The 12,334-nt window shown below is 46.1% G+C and overlaps 1 protein-coding gene across 1 annotated transcript in view; it reads right to left on the bottom strand.

Annotated features, from left to right (window-relative positions):
• PLCD1 (phospholipase C delta 1) overlaps nucleotides 1-12,334 on the bottom strand; it is a 65,358-nt gene that overhangs the window by 52,425 nt on the left and 599 nt on the right. The gene's annotated exons all lie outside the window — the stretch shown is intronic.

Below are 12,334 nucleotides of genomic sequence, written 5' to 3'. Positions count from 1 at the left end.
CTGTTTATTGAGCATTCATTCTTACTTACTTGCGGGGAGAATATAAGATGCTGCATACAGCACTTGTTATGTCGCGTTTGCCAGTGCGTTTTCGGTGCCACTTTCTTTTCTGAACAACACTAAGAAGACCTTACCTCTGCACTGCGGGACGCAGGTGGCGCTGTGGTCTAAACTACAGAGCCTAGGGCTTGCCGATCAGAAGGTTGGTGGTTCGAATCCCCGCGACGGCGTGAGCTCCCGTTGCTCGGTCCCTGCTCCTGCCAACCTAGCAGTTCGAAAGCATGTCAAAGTGCAAGTAGATAAATAGGTACCACTCCGGCGGGAAGGTAAACGGCATTTCCGTGCGCTGCTCTGGTTTGCCAGAAGCGGCTTAGTCATGCTGGCCACATGACCCGGAAGCTGTACGCCGGCTCCCTCGGCCAGTAAAGCGAGATAAGCCCTGCAACCCCAGAGTCGTCCGTGACTGGACCTAACGGTCAGGGGTCCCTTTACCTTTACCTTTAACTCTGCATTGCATGAAGAACTATTTTCTTTTTTCTGTCCTGAATCTTCCAACATTCTGCTTCACTGAATGTCCGTTATTTCTAGGGTTGTATACACCTCCATTGTCCCTATCCCCAGGTCACCTTTTCTCTAAACTATGTCCCAACTGCTGCAAGCCTTCCTCGCAGGAGTGTCGCTCTGCAAAGTCTGGGTTTTTTGGGAAGCAAGTTTGTTGCACCAAATGCACTTCAACTGCATAACCCGAATTTGCTTCAATGAGACTAAATCCCACCTGAAAAATAGCAGTCTATGCTACCTGTGTTCCCCCAACTGAATGCCCCTGCTGATAGTAATTTGAGTGATAATCCTAGAAAGCAACATGACCAGATTAGAGTAATGATCCTTCTGCGATTCGCTTCTTTCACCCGTCGCCCTTGCTTCGTAATCTAAATGTTCCACCTTGTGGAAGCGTTAGGAATCAGCAAGGCAGATCTGCAGTCCTTGCTTTAACTCTGTGCCAATGTGCTTTTAACACAAGCTGAGAGTTTGAGGCAGGGTTGCCTCAACTCATCCATTTCTTTTGCCTTCAACCCCCACCCCCCAATAGCTTGCGACACATCCAGTTAAAGCACAATTGAAAACAACAGCACATTCAGCTTTGATCTGAATGTTGGAGCATAGGAAGCTACCTTAAACGAGGGTTGCCATATTTCAAAAAGTAAAAACCAAGACGGACGCAGGTGGCACTGTGGGTTAAACCACAGAGCCTAGGACTTGCCAATCAGAAGGTCGGCGGTTCGAATCCCCACAACGGGGTGAGCTCTTGTTGCTCGGTCCCTGCTCCTGCCAACCTAGCAGTTCAAAAGCACGTCAAAGTGCAAGTAGATAAATAGGTACCGCTCCAGCAGGAAGGTAAACGCCGTTTCCGTGAGCTGCTCTGGTTCGCCAGAAGCGGCTTAGTCATGCTGGCCACATGACCCGGAAGCTGTATGCCGGCTCCCTCGGCCAATAAAGCGAGATGAGGGCCGCAACCCCAGAGTTGGTCATGACTGGACCTAATGGTCAGGAGTCCCTTTACCTTTACCTTAAAAACCAAGACACCCTGAAATGGTTTAGCTTTTTCTAGGAAAACCCAAAAGTTGTTGAGAGCTTCTTTTTTTTCAAAAACACCCAAAAAAACCACGATTTTTCAATTGACTTCCTAATATCCAGCACAAAGAGCCGCCTTTCAGAAATTCCCCCCCAGGCGTCAATTCCTTCTTTGAAATCCTGGTAATGTCCAGGACGATTCAGATGTATGACAGCCCTACCTTAAACTGAATCAGACCATTGCATATGCCGCAATCCCGTTGTTTTCTTGCACGAGCATGACGGCCATTTTCAGTCCTACGATCTTGCACGATTTCACGCCACAATTCCAACCCAAAAAAGGGCCTTTCCCAGGAGTGCAATCTTGTACATTTTTGGGTGACATGCTCTCGTGCAAAAGCACACACACACACACACACAACGTGAATCTTTGGAGCTCCGTGATCCTGCGTGGGTCACTGAGAGCATGACCGTGAAGACATGTGAAGAGCTGTTGGGAGTCTCCTATTCTCCTCAGAGAGCCACAATTCTAACAGCAGTTTAACAGATAAATTGTAGTTCTGCGAGGGGATCTCAGTACTGTGAACAAACTACCACTCCCAGGATTCTTTGGGGGGAGCCATGGCTGTTCAAAGTGGTATCACAGTACAGTGGTACCTTGGTTCTCAAATGGCTTAGTATGCTGCAAACCTGGAAGTAAGTGTTCTGGTTTGCGAACTATTTTCGGAAGCCGAACATGCTCTGTTTTGAATGTTACGCTTCCGATTTGAGTGCTATTTATTCTGCGTTTTTGTTTTTACGGCTTTTTTGTGTGTGTGACTGTGTGGAACCCTGTTCAGCTCCTGATTGATTGATTGATTGTGTGACTGCAGCACATTGTTTATTGCTTTCATATTATGGCTCAATGGCCTCGTTAGATAGGAAAATTCATGTTCAATTGCTGTTTTAGGGGTTGTTTTTAAAAGTCTGGAATGGATTAATCCGTTTTGCATTACTTTCTAGGGGAAAGCGCGCCTTGGTTTTGGAATGCTTTGGTTTTGGAACAGACTTCCGGAACGGATTAAGTTTGAGAACCAAGGTACCACTGTACTTTAAACATCTGGTGTGAATGCCCTCTTAGTCACACTGAGGCGTTGCAATAGGAAGGATAGCGGTTCTGGGCACCTTTGCATGGGCACCATGTTCGACAGTCTCCTTCAGGAGGTTATGGACTCTCCTTCCCTGGAGGTTTTCAAGCAGAGGTTGCATGGCCATCTGCCATGGATGCTTTGGCTGAGATTCCTGCATTGCAGGGGGTTGGACTTGATGACTCTCGAGGTCCCTTCCACCTCTGCAGTTCAATGATTCTATTTGTTGTTGTTGTTGTTTAGTCGTTTAGTCGTGTCCGACTCTTCGTGACCCCCTGGACCAGAGCACGCCAGGCACTCCTGTCTTCCACTGCCTCCCACAGTTTGGTCAAACTCATGTTTGTATCTTCGAGAACACTGTCCAACCATCTCGTCCTCTGCCATCCCCTTCTCCTTGTGCCCTCCATCTTTCCCAACATCAGGGTCTTTCCCAGGGAGTCTTCTCTTCTCATGAGGTGGCCAAAGTCTTGGAGCCTCAGCTTCGGGATCTGTCCTTCAGTGAGCACTCAGGGCTGATTTCCTTCAGAATGGATAGGTTTGATCTTCTTGCAGTCCATGGGACTCTCAAGAGTCTCCTCCAGCACCATAATTCAAAAGCATCAATTCTTCAGCAATCAGCCTTCTTTATGGTCCAGCTCTCACTTCCATACATCACTACTGGGAAAACCATAGCTTTAACTATACGGACCTTCGCCGGCAAGGTGATGTCTCTGCTTTTGAAGATGCTGTCTAGGTTTGTCATCGCCTTTCTCCCAAGAAGCAGGCGTCTTTTAATATCATGACTGCTGTCACCATCTGCAGTGACGTCTTTTAATTTCGTGGCTGCTGTCACCATCTGCAGTGATCATGATTCTGTTATTCTGCCCTTAGTCCCACAGTTGCGATGAGGAGGACTCTGATTCCCATAATGCCCCTGTTGCCACACTTGGTTCAGCTTCTAAACTACCCTGGCCCTTCCACACTGCCCTGTCAGCCTCAGCCAGAATGGGCAACGGACAAGAAGCATGGGATTTGTATTACTAACACCACCAGGAGGGACACGGCTTCTCCCATCACCGGCCTACAGGAGTCGTTGCCATCCAGCAGATACGTTGAAACCTGGCCCGTCATAATGACAGACAGTGTGTTAATAGGATAATAACCAGTCATCATGGGATCGGAAGCATAGTTTTCATTGTGTGTGGCTGTTGCACATGAGAAAACAGGTCTTGAGAAGGAGGACAGGCAGTGCGTAATTTGAGGGGTGAATCACAGAGGACGGCTGCGTTACTGGAGTTGTCTTGTGAAGGCCGAAAGCAAAAATGTGATTAGTCACACCCGAAGCTCCTTCTGGCGCACATTCAGAATTGTGCTTGGTTCAGCATTCCTGCCCAAATGAATTCGGCGCCTTGGCTATGTTATTTCAAATGCACTGCTTGCAATATTTAGAAATACACTTGATTTGGAAAGCAACTCTGAGTGGCTTTTAAAACTCCAGGCAGATTGCTTATTGATAAGTTACCAGGATTAAATGCTGCCTGGATTTTAATTGGGAGAGTCTGACCCGTGTTGTGATTAATTGGCTATAACTGCAACAAATAAAAAACAAAAATACAACCGCTGTTGCGCGACAACCTGAGCCCTGGCATTCTCACTTCCCATGAAATAAAAACTATGGCTCTAAGTACGTCCTCCTAGTGGTGCGGCAACAAAACTGCTAGCACATTTGCAAAGAGATCATAAATGTTATTATTATTATTTAATAATATTCTAATGATTGTTGAATGTTACTTTTTGATGTAGGTTACCTATTTTAAAGTTATGTTTTATTATCACATTTTTGTATTGCATTAGATTGTTATAAGATGTACATTTTTTGTTTCTTCAGCTTGTAAACCGCCTTGTGTATTGTAAGATAGAAAGGCGGTATACAAATTAAAAATGATGATAAATTCGATGCCTCCAAATTCATAGATCGCTGAAAAACCACATCCAGAATAAATGCATTGTTATTAGGGGGAATACTGCTTTGAATTATGAATTTCTTTGAATTTTGAATTATGGTGCTGGAGGAGACTCTCGAGAGTCCCATGGACTGCAAGAAGATCAAACCTCTCCATTCTGAAGGAAATCAGCCCTGAGTGCTCACTGGAAGGACAGATCCTGAAGCTGAGGCTCCAGTACTTTGGCCACCTCATGAGAAGAGAAGACTCCCTGGAAAAGACCCTGATGTTGGGAAAGATGGAGGGCACAAGGAGAAGGGGACGGCAGAGGACGAGATGGTTGGACAGTGTTCTTGAAGCTACCTGCATGAGTTTGACCAAACTGCGGGAGGCAGTGGAAGACAGGAGTGCCTGGTGTGCTCTGGTCCAGGGGGTCACGAAGAGTCGGACAGGACTAAACGACAAAACAACAACACTGCTTTGCACAAATGTGTCAGCTGGGCACAATCACATGCAAAGATGTGTGCATTAGGAGGAATGTACACTTTGATGTTGATGGATTTTCACAAGTTCTTTTTTTTAAAAAAGTGCAAAGCATTGTGGAGAACTGAATTTAATGGCTGAAAAAATGGGAAACAGAAAAATGAGAGTTGCAGATTCGCCCATATACGCTTCAATTCCTCTCCATAGTTATTTCCCCCCTTCCTGCTCTCCCTAAACTTCCGCGGGGGTATCCATCTCTCTCTCCCTCTCATGCCTGGAAAGTTTCTGGCTCGCAGATTTTCAAAGCTTTTCCCAGCCCCTCCGGGCCACCCTTCCCAGCTAAGTCAGTGTTTCCAGCTGGGGCTGCTCAGAGCAGGCCGGCTTCCTCCGAGGTCCCCGCCCTGACCTAAGGGGGGAAACGCGTCACTTTCTGATGAAAAAAAAAATCTGAACTCTTGGAGACGGAGAAGGGAGGGGGTAGAGAGACTGTGAAATCAGGAGGAGGCTGAGTTAAACCATGTCGGCCTAAAAATCCCCGCTTCAGAGATCATAAAAGAAATTCAAGTTCAGTGGCAGTGAAAAACGAATTGCGCCAAAAGCTGCAGCACGGAAAACAGGAGTGATGCGTCCTTGCAGCAGAGGCGCATCTTGGGTTTTTGAACCCTTGCGTGTTTGCAAACTCGCTTGCAGGCCGATCCTAACGCTGTTGACTCAGGAGGAAATCCCTCTGTGTCCCCGCAAATCAGGATTAAACTTCATTTGGTACTAAAAGTGCAGTTTCTACGTTGCAGTCCAGTGTGCGTTTTGGAAAGAGAAGTGGGACCAAACTGCGTGTTGTGTTAATAGCTGTGCCACTTAAATAATGGTGATAATAAAAGCGACCGGGACACAATCCTTAACACAAAGTAGCCCAGGGAGGGAGGGAGAGACGCCGGATCCGGATCGGGACCGTGATGTGGGTTTAAGGGACGTTTAACCCTTTCCCTCGTGCCAAAATAACCCACCCCATCCTGCGCTCTCCGCTCAAAGGTGAAATCGGCTGGTAGTTTGTTGATAGGCAAACAGCAATTTTGTCAGGGTTGTGTGCGAAATTGGGGCGGGGGGTAGATGAAAACAAGTTTTAACAACTGCCCCCGCCTACTCTTTTTGCAGCACAGTCCGGATCCGGATTTGGCACACAAACACCACATTTCCCACACACACTTTCTTACCAAATAAATGACATGTAAAACATGAAGTGCAGGTTGGCTCCCAAAGAGCCAATGCATGTATGTCTACTCAGAAGTAAGTCCCATTAATTGTGATGGGGATTTAAGAAAAAGTCATCCTTAGGTCGCTGGTTTGATTCCGGCTCAAAGGACAATATCTTAGGGACACGGGTGGCGCTCTGGGTAAAACCTCAGTGCCTAGGACTTGCCGAGCGTATGGTCGGCGGTTCGAATCCCCGCGGCGGGGTGAGCTCCCGTCTTTCGGTCCCAGCTCCTGCCCACCTAGCAGTTCGAAAGCACTCTGAAGTGCAAGTAGATAAATAAGTACCGCTTTATAGCGGGAAGGTAAACGGCGTTTCCGTGTGCTGCGCTGGTGCTGGCTCGCCAGAGCAGCTTCGTCACGCTGGCCACGTGACCCGGAAGTGTCTTCAGACAGCGCTGGCTCCCGGCCTCTTAAGTGAGATGAGCGCACAACCCTAGAGTCGGACACGACTGGGGTACCTTAACTGAATAAAGTTAAACCACAGAGCCTAGGACTTGCCGATCAGAAGGTTGGCGGTTCGAATCCCCGTGACAGGGTGAGCTCCCATTGCTTGGTCCCTGCTCCTACCAACCTAGCAGTTTGAAAGCACGTCAAAGTGCAAGTAGATAAATAGGTACTGCTCCAGTGGGAAGGTAAACGGCGTGCGCTGCTCTGGTTCGCCAGAAGTGGCTTAGTCATGCTGGCCACATGACCCGGAAGCTGTATGCCGGCTCCCTCAGTCATTAAAGCGAGATGAGCGCCGCAACCCCAGAGTCGGCCACAGCTGGACCTAATGGTTAGGGATCCCTTTGCCTTTACCTAACTGAGTATAGACTGCAGCCTTTGAATTCATTTGGAGGTTAGACTACTGATAGACAGACTACTATTCTAAATATTGAAGCAGGTATTAAGGCGGCATGGTTGCCTATCTTGTTGTTTGTTTAAATGTTCATCCAACCTTTCCACCATATGGTGCTCAAGGAGTAAAAGACAAAATAATCAGCAAGTCCAAGGCAGCTAAAACCGATAAAACAGCTCACTGCGAAGGCAGAAACCAGTGTATTTCTAGCAGCCATAACAAAGCAGTTTATGAGGTCAAACGTCCTTCTGAATACAATCTAGCTACTGCTTTTCGATAAAAAGGTTGTGCAGGTTTTTGGCATTGTTCCAACACCTGCAAATCCTATTTGAGCTAAGTTACCAGGCGTCCCCGTTTCCCAGTGACAGTCCCCGGATTTGCGATTAGGTCCCCGGACAAATTCCATCCCTGGAATGTCCCCGTATTTCATCTAATGTCCCTGGGAAATGCAGTCTCAGCAGCCCGGAGCAGTTGGCTCTGGCTGGCTTCAGGAGCTGCTTGGAAGTCCCCATATGATGGTGGTGCAGGGGCTCTCAGATGCAGCTTCCGGGCTGCCTCCACCTTCCCTGACCCCAGCAACTAAGCTGTGAAGGGAGGCTTCATGCTGTCTATCAGAGCTTGTGTGCAAGCAGGAGGGGGCTGGGATCTCTCAGTTAGGCAACAGGAAGCCTCTTTTTCCAGCTGAGGCATCCCCACCCTCTCCTGCTTGCATGCAAGTAGGAATGGGATTGGGGCTGCTCTGATGGGAACCATTGCGCTGCCTGAGAGATCCCTGCCCCCTCTTGCTTGCACGAAAGTAGGAATGGGATTGGGGCTGCTCCGATGGACTTCCCCACCACCACCTCCATCGAAGAACCAGCAACTCAGGGGCTGCCCAGGCTCATGGAGAAAGGAGATAGAAGCCTTGGAGGAAGGGGAAACGTGGCGGTTGAGGTCAAGGTGGCGGCTGCCCCTCTGCCACCGCCATCACTGCAGCGTCAACATCCCGAACATGTATTTACTTATTTCACAAGACAGAGAAACCAGTAGGAGAACACTTCAATCTCCCAGGACATTCTATACAAGATCTCAAAGTAGCTGTATTACTACAAAGGAATTTCAGAAATAGACTGGAAAGAGAAGCTGCTGAATTGCAACTCATTACCAAACTTAAAACCATGGAGAGACCTGGTCTGAACAAAGACATTGGATTCTTATCTCATTATACATGACAAAGCCATTTTTCACCTTCTCACCCCTTGCTTTTTCCTGTAAGACCTATTGCAGTCGTTAAGAGTCGTCAACAGGCTCATCACAGCTATCTGCCAATCACCCATTCCCACCACCCTTCAGAGTAATACCCCTCCCCACCTTCTCACTATATAGAAGGATCTGGCAACTTCTGTTTCAGTGTATCTGAAGAAGTGTGCATGCACACGAAAGCTCATACCAAGAACTAACTTAGTTGGTCTTTAAGGTGCTACTGGAAGGAAAAAAATTTTTTTTTGTTTTGACTATGGCAGACCAACACGGCTACCTATCTGTAAATGTATTTATTTATTTATTGAAAGGGTCCCCGGATTCAATAAAAAAAAATCTGGTAACCTTAATTTGAGCAGGGATGGAACACCTCAGAACAACCCTAAAATCTGCGTACACAAAGGGTAATATTAGTGACTCCTACTAATTATATTCTTCTAATGCTCCCAGCTAAAAGCGGAATTGCAGTAGAGTTTCCACACTATTGGGGGTGTTGTGCTTTTTGTGTGTGTGCATCCTGCTATGTTCTTTCCATATCAGTGGGAGCGTCACCGTTGCTGTAGCTGGGGAAAGTCTAGTTCACTGAGGAAGTCATTTAAAAACAACAACCAAGTGATCCTTAATAAAAAAATCAATTATTTAATTACAAACTATGCACTTATTCATTTAAGCGTACATAATTAGGAACATAGGAAGATGACTTTTACTGAATCAAACCATTGATTGCTCCATCAAGGTCAGTATTGTCTATTCTAGATGGTTTTAAAGGGTGTGTTTGTTTTTATTTGCTTATTATGACATCCTTCTGGACTTCCGAAGAAGCAACAAGCTTCTTTTTCTCTCTCTCTGGAGGAAGTGGAAACATTGAAAGGAAGTTGGTGGGAGACACACCTTCATTTTGGGTACAGTTTCATCTTCGGTGGTTCCGGCTGTAAGATCGTATCTCCACGCTGCTGAAAAACCATACGTATATATAACGATAGTTTTTATTGGACCAGCCTATGTTGGTGTGGGAGAGAGAGGCCTGCAAGCTTCACAGGTCTCTAACAGTGATGTTGCTTGACATACAGTTCTGCAGAATCTGGAAGACTGCATGGGTTGTTCCAGTGAAAGATATCCCTTTATCTATTTACTTAACCTCCTGCCCCTTTCGTGAAAAGCTGTCCCTTTTCAGCTATTACACAGTATGGAACTTGGGGGGCGGGGATCATTTTACTCAGAGCCACCAAATCCGCACACAGCAAATTCCATTTTTGCAACTATTGAAGAACGAAACAACCTCACACTCCTCCATTCGTGTGTTGGAAGAATCTGATAATGTGCTTGGTGGTGCGTGTATTCTCTATCACTTCTTTTCAATCCTTCAGTACAAATTCTTTACATACAGTGGTACCTCGGGTTACATACGCTTCAGGTTACATACGCTTCAGGTTACAGACTCCGCTAACCCAGAAATAGTACCTCAGGTTAAGAACTTTGCTTCAGGATGAGAACAGAAATTGGGCTCCAGCAGCACAGCAGTAGCAGGAGGCCGCATTAACTAAAGTGGTGCTTCAGGTTAAGAACAGTTTCAGGTTAAGAACAGACCTCGGGAACGAATCAAGTACTTAACCCGAGGTACCACTGTACTTACAGCTACATCCTCATATATTCAGCAGGCAGGAATAATTAGACTAAGGCTGCAATCATATGTATGCTTCCCTGGGAGTAAGTCCCATGGAACTAAATGGGACTTACTTCCGAGTAGTACTGGACCATTATGAGAGCTAGGAGAATGACTAAGAATATGAGGCAGGAGAAGACCCCAGTTCCAGTCCTACCACCCATAAACTCCCCAGGTGGTTTCAGAGAAACCCCACTTTGCCAACCTCAGACAACACAGTTGCAAAATGGAGTCTATTATTATTATTATTATTATTATTATTATTATTATTATTTATACCCAGCCCACCTGGCTGGGTTTCCCCACTCACTCTGGGTGGCTCCCAACAGAATATTAATAATAATAAAGCGATAAAACATCAAACATTAAAAACTTCCCTAAACAGGCCTACCTTATACAAGCCTACCTTACAGAAATGTTCTAAGGATCGCTTAAGCTGGTGTTTGCAAAGGCTGTAGACTACTGGGGTGGAATGCTACACAAATATTTAGTGTCCCCATTTTAATTTTAGACTGGACTTCTGGTCAATATGGCATTGAGGCAGGCAGCCAGTCGCAGAGCTCCCAGATAGCAGAGTTTTAATTTAGTCTTCATTGGGCTTAACTTGTTTTAAATAAATTATTTTTATGTGGAGGACAGGTGGCTCTGGCGCTTTGGCACAAAATTGCAAAGAACTGGCCTTGAGTGGAGATGTTTTACCCGCCTCCTTTTACTGAATTTCAGACTGCCTAGCCCTCAAGGAAAAAACCTGTTTTCTTGTACTTTGTAAAATACCATGCACGCTGATGACATAATAGCGTGCGGTGTACCAACAAAAGTAATTTGCCTTAAGTGAAAAACAAGAGCAAGTATGGTGATTAACAAGTCTTAAAAAGAAGCCTTTTCTACTCCTTGGGCTCAACCTGCTCTGAGTATGACCAATACTGGCTGTCAACTGGTGCCATTGCCAGTCAAAACTTTGAAAATACAAAATAAAAAACTTCACTTCAGCACTGAGAACGTCTTGGGAAGAGCAGTAGCTCAGTGCCAGAACATCTACTCCGCATGCAGAAGGTCCCACATTCATCCGCCAGTGTCTGGGCAGGCAGGACCGCAAAAGGCAACTTCATATAGAAACACAGAATTGTAGCGCGTTAAGGGACTGCAAGGGTCATCTAGTCCAACCCCCTGCAATGCAGGAATCTTTTGCCTAATGTGAGACTCGAACTCACAACCGTGAGATTAAGAGTCTCGTGGTCTACTGATTGAGCTGTTCTTACACATTCCAAACAAATACAGATTTGCCTACAATCCATAAAATGAATTTTCAGATTTGGCTTTGTAAATAATGCTTTGATTTTGTTATCCCAGAAGTTGTACTCTCCAATAAAAAGGTAAAGGGACCCCTGACGATTAGGTCCAGTCGTGACCGACTCTGGGGTTGCGGTGCTCATCTCGCTTTATTGGCCGAGGGAGCCGGCGTACAGCTTCTGGGTCATGTGGCCAGCATGACTAAGCCGCTTCTGGCAAACCAAAGCAGTGCACGGAAACGCCATTTACCTTCCCACCGGAGCAGTACCTATTTATCTACTTGCGCTGGTGTGCTTTTGAACTGCTAGGTTGGCAGGAGCAGGGACCGAGCAACGGGAGCTCACTCCGTCGCGGGGATTCGAACCGTCGACCTTCTGATCGGCAAGTCCTAGGCTCCGTGGTTTAACCCACAGCGCCACCCACGTCCCCATACTCTCCAATTAGTTGTTTACCAAAAAAAAAAGTAGTAGCAATTAACCAACATTTGCAAAGTTGCGATGGTCCAAATCCGAAACAGCTCCCAGGTTTCGGTGAAACAGATACATTGACCATGTATTAGTGCTAATTTTAGGTCTCCATTCATTACATGCCAAGATATGTTGAGTACACAAAGAATAAAAACACTTCCCCTGTGAAAGAGGTTATACAGAGTTGTGGACTAAAAGCAAGCCAGTGTACCAAATTGCAATCTAGCTTCACGAAATATCAGATGGTATTTCAATACCGTAACAAAGAATTACTTTTTCTTTGACAACAATGCAATTAAAAAGTGGTTGGTTTAAAAGAGGTTCAGCTGGAGCGGTCTCTTTTACTATCCTTAAATAAACATTTCTCCAAAGCAGAGCCACAAACGGGAACAAATATAATATTCCGCTGGGATGAACTATTTTTCTTCCCGCAGCAAAAACACTGATCAATAAGTGGCGTGATGCCTGGGCAGCACATCGCT

Source organism: Podarcis filfolensis (assembly GCF_964270895.1).
Source record: "Podarcis filfolensis genome assembly, chromosome: 12".
In the NCBI taxonomy this organism is placed as follows: domain Eukaryota; kingdom Metazoa; phylum Chordata; class Lepidosauria; order Squamata; family Lacertidae; genus Podarcis; species Podarcis filfolensis.
Note: the sequence above shows the minus strand (reverse complement) of the source record. Positions and strands in the feature narration are given on the sequence as shown.